The sequence below is a fragment of the Nuphar pumila genome, chromosome 3, assembly GCF_984573655.1.
Source record: "Nuphar pumila chromosome 3, dmNupPumi1.hap1.1, whole genome shotgun sequence".
Taxonomy (NCBI): Eukaryota; Viridiplantae; Streptophyta; class Magnoliopsida; order Nymphaeales; family Nymphaeaceae; genus Nuphar; species Nuphar pumila.
Genome location: NC_143251.1, coordinates 71103921 through 71120066, shown reverse-complemented (window position 1 = coordinate 71120066; position 16146 = coordinate 71103921). Strand labels below are relative to the sequence as shown.

Sequence of the window (16146 nt, the reverse complement as noted above, 5' to 3'; positions counted from 1 at the left end):
ATTTTTACCTCTGTCAGAACTAAATCCCTGTTATTGAACTCACCATGGCTCAAATCTCGAGGCTGTAAAAAACAAAAATGTTCCATTTCGGGTCTTTTAGCAGTCTGCAAAATATCAGAAGTTTTCATGTTGTAAATCTTGCATTATCATGTTAAGCATTGCATTTGGTTCGGATCCATAGGCAAAATCCACCATTTTAGGACTTTCTTTAAATTGTAGCATTTAAATCATATCATTTCGTGATTTTTAGCATTCTAGGCTGTTTATCAGAGTAAATAAATGCTTCATACCGAATTTGGTGCAATTTGGAATCCATTTGAGGTTCGGATTAACCACAATACCAAAACAGGGTCCCGTAGGACCCGGATCCAAGTGAAAAACAAGCGAAATTCATTATTTTGAGTAAATTGCAAAATGCCAAATTCTGATTTTACAGTCCTAATGTGTTTAGCAGCATGTCATACTGCATTTCATCATCATTGAATTCAATTTGAATTTCGAAATCCCAATTTTACTAAGTTTTCCTTCAAAAAACCCTGATTTTAAATGTGTAACTTTAATTTTAGGGGTATTTTGGTCATTTTGACCCCAATTCCGAATTTCAAACTGTTTTCCACTGAATTCCCTACATTTACATCATTTCAAATATCAAGGAAGCATGATCATAGGGTTTATATCCAATTAAATCCAATAATTTCATAATATTATTGGAAAATTTTGGAAAAACCCACATATTTGAGCTAACCTTATTTCAAGTTTGGCAGGGACATTCAAAAGAAGGAGCTGAAGTCTGCAAATTTCTTTTATTTCCTTTATTTAGTGATGTAATAATGTAAATTTTGGAATAAGAGAGTTAATTTCCTGCTTAGACTAGGATGCATATCATATAGTTTGAATTTATGCAATATCCTGCTTATATGATTCATGCATTTTATTTCAAAAGCACTATGGATGTTCACGAATGGCACGTGCACCAACTCTTAGGGAGTTGATGAACTCGGTGGAATCCATATTTACGGCCCTAGTCGGAATATGGACGAGACCCAGATCCATCATCTTTCTACTAGTCACATTGAGCCTACACTCTTAGGCTATTTTGAAAATGCACATCATATTTCCAATGTTTTCAAAATCTTGTGCATTAAATCAATTAAACTCGGAACATATTCATGGCCACAGTCAGAATATGTGAAAGATTTACTTTGACTTAATACACATTTTTCCAACAAATTTCCCTAGAAAACCTTTCAAAGTGCATTCTTTCATTCATATCATTTGCATCATGAAATCATTGGTTTTCTTATGATTTTCTTAAGAAAATTTCATTCTCAAGAAATCGATTTCTCAAGAAACTCTAAGAATCTTTCAAAATCGGTTTTCCCAAGTCAATTTCCCCATAGTTTTCCCTGGAAAATGTTATTTTCTTAAGAGCTTCAAAAGAGTTTTCCAATCTTTTTCAAAGATCAAAATCGATTTCCAAGTATTTCAAGGGTAAAATTCCCAGGATTTCAATTTCCCAAGTTTTGAATTTCCTTCTCCAATGAGCTTTCCTATGAATTTCCATCATTTTTCTAAGAAAACTCTCAAAGTCCAAGTTTTCCTAAGAAGTGTTTCCCTTTTCAAAGGTTCACCTTTTTCTCAAGAATCACTTCTATTTTCCCAAGATTTTCAACTATTTCTGATTTTTCCACACCTTTATGAACTTTCTTGTGATTTCAAAACCCCTTTCATTTGAGTTTCCTGAGAAATCGATTTTCACCTTTTCCCAAGAAATGCTTTTCAACTCCAAAAGTTTTCCTATGAATTTTCAATCCTCTTTCCAAATAAAATTTTCAGAGCTGGAGTTTTCCTGACAAGCATTTCCCTTCAAATGTTCACACTTTTCCTAAGAATTACTCACATTTTCTCAGGACTTCCAATCATTCATGATTTTCCCAAGTCTTTATAAACTTTCTCAAGATTTCAAATCTTTTCATCTGAGTTTCCTGAGAAATTTACTCTTTTCCTGAGAAATCTTTTCAACTTCAAATATTTTCCAAGCATACATCATGTTTTCCCAAGTTACATTTTCCAAATCTCATAGCACATGCCTAAATTCTCTGTGCATTTAGGATAGAACATGATTTTGATGATTTAACTAAGTCAAGCACAATTTTGGTCCTTGGTTCGATTACCCCTGTTAAAGGCGGCAGGAACGGTCGAACCTCGTACCGACAGGTCGAGCCCCATCCCATGGATTTTCCCACAATTTTCAAAACGGAGGCGAGTATTTCAAAACAATTTCCAAAATCCGGTAAAGTTTGAAGCGCGAAAGCGTTTCCCTCTCTCTCCCGCAAGGAAGGGAAGACGGGGGAAAAATTTCGCGACGAGAACACTGCGGTGTACTGACTGACATGATCTGCTCGTCGGGGAAAGAATCATTGATCGGTCTCTGATCCTGCGTGGTCTCCACGATCAGTCTGGACAGGTGGTCTGCTACTACATTCTCGCTTCCCTTCTTATCTCGAATCTCGAGATCAAACTCCTGTAGTAGTAGAACCCAACGAATCAATCTCGGTTTGGTGTCTTTATTATTCAAAAGATATTTCAATGCCGCATGGTCAGAATAGACAACCACCTTCGAACCGAGTAAATAGGACCTGAACTTATCCAATGCGAAAACTACCGCAAGTAGCTCCTTCTCTGTCGTAGTATAATTCATCTGAGCATCAGACAGAGTTCTACTAGCATAGTAGATCACATAGGGCTTCCTATCAATGCGTTGTCCTAAAATAGCTCCCATAGCATAATCAGATGCATCGCACATAATCTCAAATGGGAGAGTCCAATCCAGAGGTCTCAAAATGGGTGCAGTAATCAAGGCCTCTTTGAGAATCTCAAAGGCCTTCATATAATCCTCGCTAAACACAAAGGGCTGGTCCTTCTCCAATAAAGTACATAGCGGTCGAGAGATTTTACTGAAATCTTTTATGAACCGCCTATAAAAGCCCGCATGCCCTAAGAACGACCGAATCTGCCTCACAGAGGTGGGTGGAGTCAAACGAGAAATGGATTCCACCTTCGCTCTGTCAACCTCAATACCTCGCTTGGACACAATGTGTCCGAGCACAATCCCCTCCTGGACCATAAAATGACTCTTTTCCCAACTCAGGACAAGATTTGTCTCCGCACACCTACTCAGTACTCGAGTAAGTTTTTGGAGGCAATCTTCAAAAGAAGAGCCATACACTGAAAAATCGTCCATGAAAACTTCCATCACATCATCAATCATGTCCGAGAAGATAGCAAGCATGCACCTCTGAAAAGTGGCCGGGGCATTACAGAGCCCAAACGGCATACGTCTAAACGCGAAGGTGCCATAAGGACATGTAAATGTAGTATTCTCCTGGTCGTCAGGATGGACAACTACCTGATTGTATCCTGAATATCCATCTAGAAAGCAGTAGTAGCTCTGCCCTGCGAGTCTCTCTAAGATCTGATCAATGAATGGCAATGGGAAATGATCTTTCCTAGTTGCCGCATTCAGCTTCCGATAATCGATACAGACTCGCCATCCTGTAGTGGTCCTCATCAGAATTCTCTCACCCTTCTCGTTCTCAACCACAGTGAGTCCTGACTTCTTCGGCACGACCTGAATCGGGCTGACCCCCACTGGCTATCAGAAATAGGGTAAATGATTCTGGCATCCAACCACTTCACCACCTCGTTCTTCACCACTTCCTTCATGTTAGGATTTAGCCTTCTCTGCATATCCCTAACTGGCTTGACTTTCTCATTACAATGAATTCTATGCATGCAGAATGAAGGATCAATCCCCTTCAGATCAGCAACTCCCCAGCCAATCGCTGCCTTGTGTTCTCGAAGAATAGTCAGCAATCTCTGCTCCTGCTCCTCAGTGAGCCGGGACGAGATGATCACAGGCAGAGTCTCATAATCTCCGAGGTAAGCATACTTGAGTGAATCTGGTAAGGGTTTCAACTCGAGTTTCGGAGGTGACTCGATCGAGGATTTGGCGGGGGTCTCCGCAAGTCGTGGGAGGGTCTCAAATATGGCTCCCCAAGGTGGTCTCTCTGACGACACTCTAGACACATCTACACTATCTACACCACTATTCTTCTCTATATGATACAACTTTAAAGAATCCTCAGTGATATACAACTCGGGCTGCTCCTCCACTAACTCATGTGCAATATCTACATGAAAGCAGTCCATGTCTCCCGTTGGTCCCATCGCGGCATTGAAAATATTCAGCTTGACTTTCCGATTGCCGAATGAGAGATCCATGGCTCCGGTTCTATAATTGATGCATGTATTGGCAGTCGCCAAGAATGGTCTGCCTAAAATGATCGGAGTCTGGTGCTGGCTGTCTACTCCTTCCATATCAAGAATAATGAAATCGACTGGGAAATAAAAGTCATCCACCTTAACTAGCACGTCCTCCAAGACACCTCTCGGTACCTTGACAGAACGATCTGCCAGTTGAAGTGTAATAGGAGTCGATCTCATCTCTCCTAGACCGAAAGAATCAAAGAAATACTCAGGCAAAATGTTCACGCTTGCTCCAAGATTGAGCAATGCGCGTTCTATCCGAATGTTCCCTATAGTACAAGCAATGATAGGGGCTTCAGAGTCCTTGAGCTTTGGTGGTGTCTGATGCTGAAGTACTGAACTCACCTGCTCAGTCAGATGGACACTGTTAGGAACTCTCTCTCTAGATTTACGCTTCTACGTACATAGCTCCTTCAGGAATTTGGCATATGCCGGCACCTGCTGAATCGCATCAAGCAAAGGTAAGTTGATCTGCACATGCTTGAAGATGTCAAGCATGTCCTGGATCTTCGCACCTTGCTTCCCTCTATATCCAGGAGACTCTAATGCTTTGAGATAGGGTGGTGGGGGAATATACTCTGCTGGCTCCTCCTCTTTGTGAGAAGGCTCACTCCTATCCTTCTTCTGCACTGAGGATGAAGATGATGATGATGACGATAATGAAGATGATGATGGGGATGGAGATGATAATGATGGCTGAGCCGACGTAGGTGCAACTATGGTCTCCGGCTCCTCTATCCTCTCTCTACTCTCTCTCTCTCTGCTCTCGACGTGATACTCACATCCACTCCTCAAGGCCATAACAGATTTGGCCTGCTGCTGTGTCTCAGTATGAAACAGGCCTCCAGTCATCTGGTCCTTGCCCTTCGGGTTCATGACAGCCTGACTCGGCAATGTACCCTCGGGTCTCCTACTAATAGCCTCAGCTAACTGTCCCATTTGCGACTCTAACTTCGCAATGGACTGCGTATGTGAGCTCAAAATCTGACTACACTTCTCAAAGGCATTCTGATTAGAGGTTTTCACCTCTTGGAATGCCTGGAGAAGTCTCTCCTCAAAAGATGTTTGCGGGGCAGACTCCTGCTGAATCGGGGGAGGGGCTGAAGAAGAAGAAGACTAAGAATAGCTCGGTCTTTGGAATGACTAAGTAAAAGATGGCTGCCGAGCTGGCTGAGAGGATGTAGGCATCTGCATGGAAGACTGTGGATTCTTCCATGAAAAATTGGGACGGTTACGCCAACCCGGATTATATGTCAATGCAAATGGGTTATTCGGCTGTCTGACGTAACCCTGAGCTGCCTGAACTTGTTCTTAAACAAATTCAGGATACTGAGCTGCCGACGGGCACTCAGTGATATCATGTGCCGGACTGGCACAAAGAGTACACACCTGCTGTGTAGTGGGCGGTTCTGAGAGAAGCTGGTCCAGCTTTTGAGCAATCATGTCTACCTTGCACTGTAGTGCAGTAGATGGACCAATCTCAAGAACACCAGCTTTCTTCTGAATGCTGGGTGTGGCTCTATCAGAATGAGAACTCGAAGCATGGTGGAGGGAATTCTCGGCCAATGTATCAAATAACCTCCATGCTTCGTCCTCGCTTTTCAGCATGAATGTCCCTCCACATGAAGAGTCGATCATCTGACGATTCTTGTCAGACAATCCATCGTAGAAGCTCTACACCAGTTGCCATTTCGGCACCTGATGATGAGGACATTTCCTGAGGAGATCCTTCATTCTCTCCCAGGTCTCATGAAAGCGCTCACCATCTAGCTCTGAGAAGCTAGTGATGACTCTACGATATTGGTTCGTACGACCAATGGGAAAGTATTTCCGAAGAAACTCCTGTTGCAACTGATCCCAGGACTCTATTTCTACAGAATCTAAGGACTTTAGCCAATACTTGGCTTTGTCCTTCAATGAAAAGGGAAATAGAGTCAACCTCAAAGCATCATCATCGAAATTCTGTATCTTGACAGTAGAACAGATTTTGAGAAATTCATCTAGATGTCGGTAGGGATCCTCGTGACTAAGGCCATAAAAAGATGGGAGCATCTGAATAATGTTGGCCTTAATCTCATAATGTGGCGCTCCTACATCGGGTCTCCGAATGCAGGATGCCTGAACATAATCTGTGGGAATGAAGTATTCCCGCAGAGGACGTGGATGAACTGGGGGTGGAGGTGGAGGATCCATGTCAGCCATTGTTGTCGAACTTCGATGAGAATGTAAAATTCTCCCTAGGTTGTGAACAAATGGGTGTAATGAGGTTCCTAGACCTCGTTGCCCCTGCATACACTGGTACTAAGACCAGATGTAAGCAAACGACCTAAATCTAAATCTAAACTAACACAGGTACTAAAATGTAAATAAAACAAATAACAGTAACTTAAAACAAGCAGATATGCTATCTATCTATGTCAGAATTCTATAACTAAATAAATAAATAACAAAGTAAATTATTCTAAAATACTAAAACAAATAAATACAGGAAATCACAAACTATGTTTTTCTAAAACCCACCTGTCTAATCGCTCCTTGCAGAATGAAAAATTAAGTGAATCCTAGAAAGAACAGTACGTGAATCCTATATTTACTAACTATGTTAATCCTATATTCACTTACTAATCCTACTAACTAAAAAGAAAACAACTAATTAACTAACTAAAACAAATTAATAAATCAAACTCTAAGAAATAAAGTAATTAATTTGCCGTTCTCCGGCAACGGCGCCAAAATTTGGTTGATATTTTGAAATGATCTTTTTAAAACAATTATTTTCAATAAAACTTTGGAAAATCGTCAACCAAAAGTATAAAAACTGACTTTCCACAAAGTGGTAAGTACGGGTCGAATCCTCAGGGAACAAGAATTAATCAAGATATTTCTGTAAAATTTAATTTATTAATTACAAATGTCAATCTACAATTATAAAGCTAATACAACTACAATTAATCACTAAAATGAAAATGAAAAAAGTAACTAAGTCTTCTGCTCCACACCAAGGGTATTTCCGTCTTTTCGCCAAATATTCACTCTTCGCACTTGGACATTAACCGTGGAAACTACATATGCTTTTCAACCTAAAAATGAAGGAAAATACAAAGTTAGTATTCTATCCTAAGAATAAAAACAATAAATAAAACTAAGTCTAATTTTACGAAATTAATAAAACAAATGCTAATTATCAGACAATAATGAAATAAAATACTAAACTAATTTTAAAATTAACTAAATTAATTCTACTAATGTTGTATGATGATTATTCAGCTTCTAAAATATAGAAACTACTGAAAACAGATCTAAAATGCCGAAACTAAGAAAATTACGAAACTGCCCCTAACTAGTATAAAATAGAATTCTGACAGGTTGTCGGAAAACCACTGTTTGATAAGGAAAACGAGGTCCGATTTTCCCGAAATTTGTTCTGTTCTACAACTGACAGATGAAACAATCTGACAGTTTTTACAAAATGAAAAAACATTGTCTGGAACTCCAGATATAAGCGTTTCAAATCTGGGAAAAATCAGGATATCGAAAGTCCTGTAATTTAAAAACCAGAAAAAGCAGTTTTCGCAAAACGCTTAAAAATCAGACCAAATCAACTCCGAAAGAGCTGAAATTTGGTCTGCAGTCAGATAACACGTCAATAAAGTGAATAGAATAAAAATTTGCTAAAAACTCAAAATTTTTGCCTATGAAATTACGACAGTGCGATGCAGCGAAAATCAGTATTTTCTTTTAATGCACTATTCACTCTATGAAGCTATTTTACACACTAAGAATATAATCTAAATGCAATGCAAACTTAATTAATCCTATATGACTGATTATATGCTGATATTAACTATGATGAAGCTAAATGAACTCTAAATGAAGTATGACATGCGTTTTATGACTATAAGCTAAATGAAATAATAATGCAATTACAACTAAAACACTAAATCATGCAATTAACTATATGACTAAGTGCTGCACCAAATATAAACTAACTACACTATACGAACTAAATTATTAACAAACGACAAACTAACAAGCACACATCAAATCAACAAATGTAAATTTTAACTAAAACAATTAAATCAATAACTATACTAGCTAATCTAAAATCACTATGAATTAAATCTAAAAAAGAAAGGGAATAATAGGGAACAATAAGACACGGGGTTGACTATGACTAGGGTCGACTCGACTAGGCTCGGTTGACTTAGGTGGAATCGGTTTTGACTTAGCTAAGGTTGGGTTAACTTGGCTAAGGTGGACTCGGACTAGGTTCGGTCTTGACTCACCATGGGTTGAACTAAGACTCGACTAGGGTTAGGTCTTGACTTGGTTAGGTTTATTAAGATTAGGTTGGTCTCGGTTTAGGGTTGACTTAGTCAACTAAGGTTGGTTTGGGTTAGGTGGGCTCGGTTTGGGTTAGGTTAGGTGAGATAGGCTCGGGATAAGGTTGACTCGACTAGGCTTGACTTGGATTAGGTTAGGTAGGCTCGGTTAACCTAAACTTAGATTAGGTTTGACTTGGACTAGGGTTGACTCGACCTAGGTTTGGTCTTGACTTTGACTTAGGCTAGGCTTGGTCTTGACTCACCTTAGGTTGGACTAAGACTTGACTAGGGTTAGGTCTTGGTCTTGGTTGACCTAAGCTTGGGTTAGGTTTGACTAGGCTCGAGTTGGGTTAGGTAGGGATTAGGTTTGACTCAACTAGGCTTAACCTAGGGTTTTGACTCACTTAATTAGGTTGACTAAATTAGTAACCTATTAATTACCCTAGAATTAATTCAAAGCTAACGATTTTAATGAAGAAGGTTGGAAGAATAAGGTAATAAATATCAATGCTCAAAAGTTGAAATGATTTGGATTCTCAAAAATCGCCAACTTATATAGGGAGTTACACTACTTAATTGTATTTAAATTCTCACTTTGGAAAATGAAAAGTCCAACTTAGAAGAAAACCCCACGATTTTTGCTTTCCCAACTTGAGTAAAGGGCATTTATTCCTTTCTGAAAATCGTGGAACCTAAATTGAAATTTTAGTTTAATTTCAAAAACACTTTCCAAGATCAAAGAGTAACTCCTTCTTTATTGCACATTCAAAATTTAATTCTTCTTTAAATACCCCACACGATTTTTGAAGAATCTATTATTTCCAAAAACTTTTCAAATGCAATTACCTTAATTACCTCCCTTCCCAAAAATCGCCAACTTCTAATGGTGCTACTTTCTAAACTAATACAATTAAAGCTACCTAGGGAATAAAATGACTTAAATAGAAAATTGACTTCCTAGGATTAAATACTAACCTAATTCCCAAAACCTACCTAAATGCAATCCTAAAAACGGATATGGCAATAAACCCTAATACATTGAACCTAGACAACCTAATTAAACATACCTAATTGCAATTACTAATTACCAAAAATAGCCTAGAGCTCAAATTGAGCTCTAATGGCTGCCGCCCCACCTAGGGGAAGAAGAAGACCAACAAAAATAAAAACATAAACTAACAAAAAACGATTTTACTAAGTAGCCACTATTTTGATAAAATTAAATTAAAATATAATAAAAAGAACTCCTAATTACACAAATGCAAACATGAACAACACTATGCTGGAATTTATTTAAAAACATAAAGAAATGAAAATTCAACTTTTGTAAATAAATTCAAAACACCAAAAACACAAAATGATAAAAACGATTCTCTAGAACAATCCGAAAATAATGAAATGAACTAACACGAGTTTATGTTGTTGTTAACATACAAAATACACAGCAAACCACACGACTTACCAACCTAAACACACACTTTTAATGAAAATGCAAAGATCTGCTAGAATAAATCTAGCCGATTTTTTTTTCTTTTTTCAAAAATGAAAGCAAACAAGACACACTCAAATCCCACGAATACAATGAATCAAAATGAAATTTTAAAATTTAATTTTCAGTAGAACAGACCCAAGAACACGTTGGAAACAAAAAAACCCAAATTGGCTAGAAAACCTCTAGCCGATTTACATATTTTTAGAGAAAAACGATGGAAAAACACCAATCAAATACGTAATCAATGAAAGAAAACCTAATCTAGCGTGCTGGCCTATGCACGAACTTTATTCTAAGATTGAAAACAAAAAGAAAACAAGAAACACTCAGAAAATAAGAAAATCAAATCAACACTCAATTCAGTTTTAGCTAGAAGAGAAGGAAGAAGAAGACCTACCTCTTGGAAGATCCGACGACCGGGGGGATGAAGAAGAGCGGACCGTGACTTTATTTGGATGTCCTAAACAGTTCGAAAATGCTGGACTTCACCAAAAAAAACAGCACCTTTGCAGCTGCTACACGTTGGAGATCCACCGAAGATGGAGTATGCGACGATTCTCGATCGAAGGGTGTAGAAAGCCGGATGGAGGTAGGGCCGGCTCACCTTGTTGGTGTGTTTCGCACTCCCACACAAGGTTAATGGTCTCCACCTCTGCTACACCTGCAAAAGTACAGAAAAATGGTGAAAATACAGCAAGGAGAAAGAAAGAAATGGAGAGAAATCACAAAAGAGGTCGAAATATGCTTGGAAACCAAGCATGAACCGATCTTTAATGGCCAAGACTTGGGAGAATGGAGGGGAAGGAGCTGCTGGAGTTAGAAGCACTGTAGGGGGCGTCCAAACAAAGCCAAAGACAGGGCTGTAATGGGCGCCCCTCTCCTTTTAGGCGATTTGGCTTCTTTTGGTCATTTTACAAAAACAGGATTAAAAACAGAATATTTGCTGGGCGCCTCTTTCTGCAGGGGGTTTTTAGAAAATGTTTTTACAAAACTTAAGTGGGCTAGAGCTGGGTTAAATCCATGTAATTTGGTCCAGATCCAAAGTCCAAATGGGCGTCTGGATCCAAATCTCTCAAATCGGATCCGATATTTGACCTGTTACACTGTAAATGCCATAATTCCTTCAAATTAACTCCGATTTTGATGAAATTCGAACCAGAGATCCCTAACATCATTATGCACCTAAGTGTATGCTTTAAACCTATAGATGATGCATTTATGCTGTGAAAACATGTTAATAAAATGCGATATTTATGCATCATCAGCATACATTTGCGGATCTATGCCATCATCCTCTTGCTGCTGAGCTTGGTTTCTGGAAAGATCCATTTCTCCTTATGAGGCTAAGGAGTGCTGGGGTGATGTTGTTCTTCTTCTTGATTTTGTTTGAACCATCAAATGTTGCGGATGCTCTCTGCAGGGCAAAGACCGGATTAGATTCTGAAGGAATTGGCTTTTGGAAGAAATATTTGCTGGAAATATGGTAGACAATTTGAAAAAGATATCCCATTACTAGGGATTGAGTCATTGCAGAAATCATGACAATTGTGTTGTCATTCTTGAAAAGAGAATAAAACAACGAAAATATGCCTTGTTACCTAGGCGAGGTCGCCAAACCACAATAGAGAGAGAGAGAGATAATTTTATTGGAATCAGAAAATTGAACTTTTATTGATCTTGACAAAAAGGTGGAGGACAGACAATTTGCCACCATTCATGATAGTCGGCAGACACTCTAGGGCCAGGAAAGAATTTGAGAGAAACAAAGGAATCTCAGCCGTAGCGGGCAGAATGATATGCCCCGGACCATTGTGCGGAAGTGAGATTGAATTCTGCCATTGCTCCTTATAGCAATCGGGCTTCGATGTACTACTGCCTCTGGCAGAACTGTCGAACACACCACTCCGGTTGGTAGTAAGTGTAGAAGAGAGGTCCCAGTAATTTGAACCGCTTGCCATAAGCATATGTGTATCTGGGAGGAGACAATTGTCGATCAAAATAGTCCCAGACTATGTCATCTTCTTGAATGTTGTCAATCATGGACCGATACTGTGCTACTAGAAGAAGTTCTTGGCCATTGTATCTGAAAGAATTTGCTCGGGTGTTATCGTCGCAAAATTTTTCCCGTCTTCCTTTCCTTGCGGAAGAGAGAGGAAAATGCTTTCGTGATTCAAACTTGACCGGATTTTAGAAATTGTTTTGAAATACTCGTCCCCGTTTTGAAAATCGCGAGAAAATCCATGGGATGGGGCTCGACCTGTCGGTACGAGGTTCGACCGTTCCTGCCGCCTTTAACAGGGGTAATCGAACCAAGGACCAAAATTGTGCTTGACTTAGTTAAATCATCGAAATTGTGTTCTATCCTAAATGCATAGAGAATTCAGGCATGTGCTATGAGATTTGGTAAAATATAAGTTGGAAAACTATGATGTATGCTTAGAAAACATTAGGAGTTGAAAAGCATTTCTCAGGAAAAAGATGGAAATCAATTTCTCAGGAAACTCAGACGAAAAAGATTTGAAATTTCGAGAAAGTTTATAAAGATTTGGAAAATCTTGAAGAAATGAGAATCTCGACAAAATGGTAAGAATTTTTGAGAAAAGATGAACACTTGAAGAAGAAAACACTTGTCAAGAAAACTCGGACTTTGAGAATTTTCTTAGGAAAATGATAAAAAATTTATAGGAAAACTCATTGCAGAAGGGAATTCAAAACTTAAAAAGTTGAAATCCTGAGAATATTGTCTTTGAAGTATCTGAAAATCGACTTTGATTCTTGAGAAAGATGAAAAATTCCTTTTTGAAAATGAATCTTAAGAAAATAGCATTTTCAGGAAAAACCACGGGAAAACTTTGGTTTGAGAAATCCAACCTCGAAAATCTTCATAGTTTCTTGAGGAATCGATTTCCATGGAATGAAATTTTTTTGAGAAAATCATGAGAAAAGCAGATGATGCCATGATGCAGATGATTTGAATGAATGAATGCACTTTGAAAAGATTTTCTGAGAAATTTGTTGGAAAAATGTGTATTAAGCCAAAGTAAATCTTTCACATATTCTGACTGTGGCCATGAATATGTTCAGAGTTTATTTGAGTTAACTCACAATATTTTGAAAAATTAGAAATATGATGTGCATTTCGAAGATAGCCTAAGAGTGTAGGCTCAGTGTGACTAGTAGGAAGATGATGGATCTGGGTCTCGTCCATATTCCGACTAGGGTCGTAAATATGGACTCCACCGAGTTCATCAACTCTCTAAGAGTTGGTGCACGTGCCATTCGTGTACATCCATGGTGTTTTTGCAAAATGATATATATGAATCATAGAATCAGGATATTGCAGGAATCAAACTACATGAGATGCATCCTAATCTAAGCAGTAAAAGTAAATATTATTCCAAGTTTGATTGGTACATCTCTGACATAAGTCAAAATAAATGAAATAAAAAAAATACATGGCATAAAAGAATTAGCATCCTCCAGATTTTCCTGCAAAATGAGAATTAGTACAAGATAACCAAGGAAATGGGTATATATATAATATGTACAATGAAGATATACATGGTTATACCTAAATACTTGAATTTGTGCTAAATGACTTATGATAATGAAGATGTATTTACAAAAAGAAAAAGAAAAAGAAAAATATCTACTTGAATACTTGTATGTGAAAACAAGTGTAAATGAAGATATCCTTATATATATATAAGTATATATATATATATACATATATATATATATATGTATATACATGTATATATATGTATATACATATATATATATATATATACGTGTAATGAGAAAATACATGTAGTAATTAGAATTCTATATGTAATGGGTAAAATCAGAAATACAGGATATATACAGTTTATGTAGGTGATTTCACAAAGCCGTAATTCCCAAATTATAACATATTTCTCAGTAAAATTGGGTATGGAGCTTTCCTATATATCAATACCAAAGCATGCAAAAGATGGTCTGGAAATCAGGAATGGATATTAAAATATCAATCCATGAACATGGCTCATTATCAAGACTGGGTACCAGCAGCAGAAGAGATGGGCAAATACATAACATATACAATGTGCAGGAAATATACTGTAGAGGCACCATGGGCTGTCTTCAAGGGTTACAAAACAATAAAGAGAGACTAAAAAAAAAAAATAATGGCCACCCTTTAACGGTAGCTGGGCTTTGATATGATAAGAAAAAAAAATACAAATCAATCATGTAGATGAATTCTTGCTATTTGAAACCCATGAGATCTTATAGTGTGAGAACCCAGCTGAGCCTCCCTCATTTGGCCTTTATTTCTAACAAGGTCTCCACAGAAACTTTAGTTGGTACATGGAAAAACTCAAAATTCAAAAGCCAAAAGCATTACATACGTTTCAACCCATCATGGAGGAAAAAAAAAACACTTGAGTTAGAGGAAGAATCATAAAAAAAATTGATTAGATAATCAAAAGGAATGATGGCTGTAGGTAATAGAACTTAACATAGGTAAACATAAAATCATAATAAGCTAATAAATACAAAACTTATGCTGAATAAAAGAAATTTGCAAAAGTACAGGGATGATATCTAAACTAATTTACTGCAAAAAAAGAGATTTTAAGAAACTACAAATAAGCAATATGAAACAGCAAATGGGTTGTTATGATATACTAAAAGTGTATGGGAATGTAATGTTGCAAGAACAGGGGCGTGGATGCCTAACAAGGCATTTCTTTATGCCTTACATGGAATGTGACGTTACATAGGATCTGGAAACAAACAGAAACACAGACACTACAGTGGGCTATTGAAATATGGGTGAAATGGAACACAGTAAAAGAAACTAATAAAATTTACATAGCACAAAAAAAAAATCAAAGGTCTATTAAGGTGTAATGGGGCAAATTTTTCAGCACCTCTGATAGAAATAACTTCACCTGCTGCTATATGTGTTTGCCTAATTCTACTTTCTTCATCAATCACATTGTGCTGTGAAGTACTGAATCCAATATCCCAGCAACTGTGAAAACACCACAGATGATAGCACAAACATTTGTAATGAAGTGAGAAAAGGATTTGGATACTTCTGTCACCAGTACCTGCATAGGAGAGAGCTCAAAGTGGAACTTAGCAACAGGAATGTCCTGAGTCTGCACCAAACTGTTGTGTGTAGTATACTTGTACTCCTCGAGCAATTTAAATTCCTGGCTAGCCTTTCTTGATACAACCTCAGTCTTCACTATCTAAAGGTAGTGTTTAGACTTGATTCGATAGGTGCTGAAAGTAGAGGAGCCCTCCTTCTGGCTAGTACGCTTGCATCAGCTGTTTTGGGGGTTTCTTGCATCAAATGGGCCTGTAGGCAGCAAGTAAGAGCAGTTCCTCTGCTGCTAGACTGACAAAAATGGGGGAAAACGATGTCTAGACTGAAGGAAAGGGGCGGTTTCCTGCTGGACTTCTGCTGGGCTGAAGGAAGATGGGAAGGAGCTGGTGGGCTGAAGGCAATCTCCTGCGGTTGGGCTGAAGGAAGGTGGTGAAAACCTCTGGAAAATGCTGGATGGAGATCTACAATGGGCTGAAAGTAGATGGGGAGCATCTGGCTCTCCTGCGTTTGGGATGAAGATGAATGAGCGGCAGCTGCTTGAGAGGAAGACCTCTGCAAAATAGAGAAGGAAAATTCAATTGGCCCTCTCTCCCTCCCCTTTTGCTGTAGGAAAAATGGTTCCTCTCTCTGGTGAATCCCCTGCGATAAGAACAAAAGCCCTCTCAATCGGCCAACTTTTTCCCCTCCTCCTTTTGTGAATCAATAGCCATCTTTTTAAAGACTTTTGCCTCTTAAAGAAAAACACAGTTTTGAGCTTCCATTATGGTTTTTGAAATTTTTTCAAATTGAAACTTCAATGTTGCCGTTTTCAAAAGGCCGCATCTTGTGTTTTTTTCAAATATTTCATTTCATTTACCTAAGTTCTAGGTAAAATGAAATTTATTTGTTTTTTTTTCTTTAGG

General features: G+C 38.1%; 1 non-coding gene across 1 annotated transcript; it reads left to right on the top strand.

Annotated features, from left to right (window-relative positions):
* Positions 1-6025: 6025 nt before the first annotated feature.
* On the top strand, positions 6026-6128 carry LOC149843013 (small nucleolar RNA R71). Its single transcript, XR_016431298.1, has one exon. It is a non-coding gene; the product is annotated as a small nucleolar RNA R71 (small nucleolar RNA).
* The last annotated feature ends 10018 nt before the right edge of the window (positions 6129-16146 follow it).